This window comes from Sinocyclocheilus grahami, unplaced genomic scaffold, assembly GCF_001515645.1.
Source record: "Sinocyclocheilus grahami isolate Dianchi unplaced genomic scaffold, SAMN03320097.WGS_v1.1 scaffold96.1, whole genome shotgun sequence".
In the NCBI taxonomy this organism is placed as follows: Eukaryota; Metazoa; Chordata; class Actinopteri; order Cypriniformes; family Cyprinidae; genus Sinocyclocheilus; species Sinocyclocheilus grahami.
Window position 1 is genome coordinate 3,598,926 of NW_015505275.1, and position 701 is coordinate 3,599,626.

Here is a 701-nt window from a genome sequence, read left to right on the forward strand (position 1 = left end):
TATTTTCAGCTAATTTTCACTTTTGGATGAATTATTCATTTAATATTTGTAGTTAGTGCAGTCTAAATCAATTTGGCACAAAATATAAGTTTTGTAGTGATGTTGATTAACTTAAATTTCCATGAATTAAAGTGATAGTTCACCTTCAGTTGGTCCCCTCTGACTTTGCCTAGTGGTATTTTTTCCATACTATAGAAGCCAATGGGAACCATCAACTTTGTTAGATAATTAATCATACATATATAATCGTATAACAAAACATGTGATTTGTACCTAATCGTTAAATTAGGTTTTTTTTAAATAATGGGATATCAAAAAACACTATATCATCTGAATTTGTCTTTGTGAAACCTTTGTTTATTTTTAGAATGGTGTTTATGACAAATGTTTTTTCCTCCATAGGGATCTTGACAGATCACACACAACTTTTTACAGTTGTTTTTTAGCATGACATGACACCACCATTTCTGTGTACATATTTAAACACCATGAAATTGATCAGCCTGGCAGGAAGTGATGGCCACACGAACTCCTCCTCCTTTTCAAACCCGATGCTGTCATACAGCTTATGAGCATCAGTTTGGACCATAGAGGTGAAAAGCACCACTCTCTTCACATTATGTCTGGCAACAAATTCCAAAGCAGTTTTACAAAGAGCTTTCGCAAGGCCACGACCCCGAAACTCCTTTTTCACAGAGATC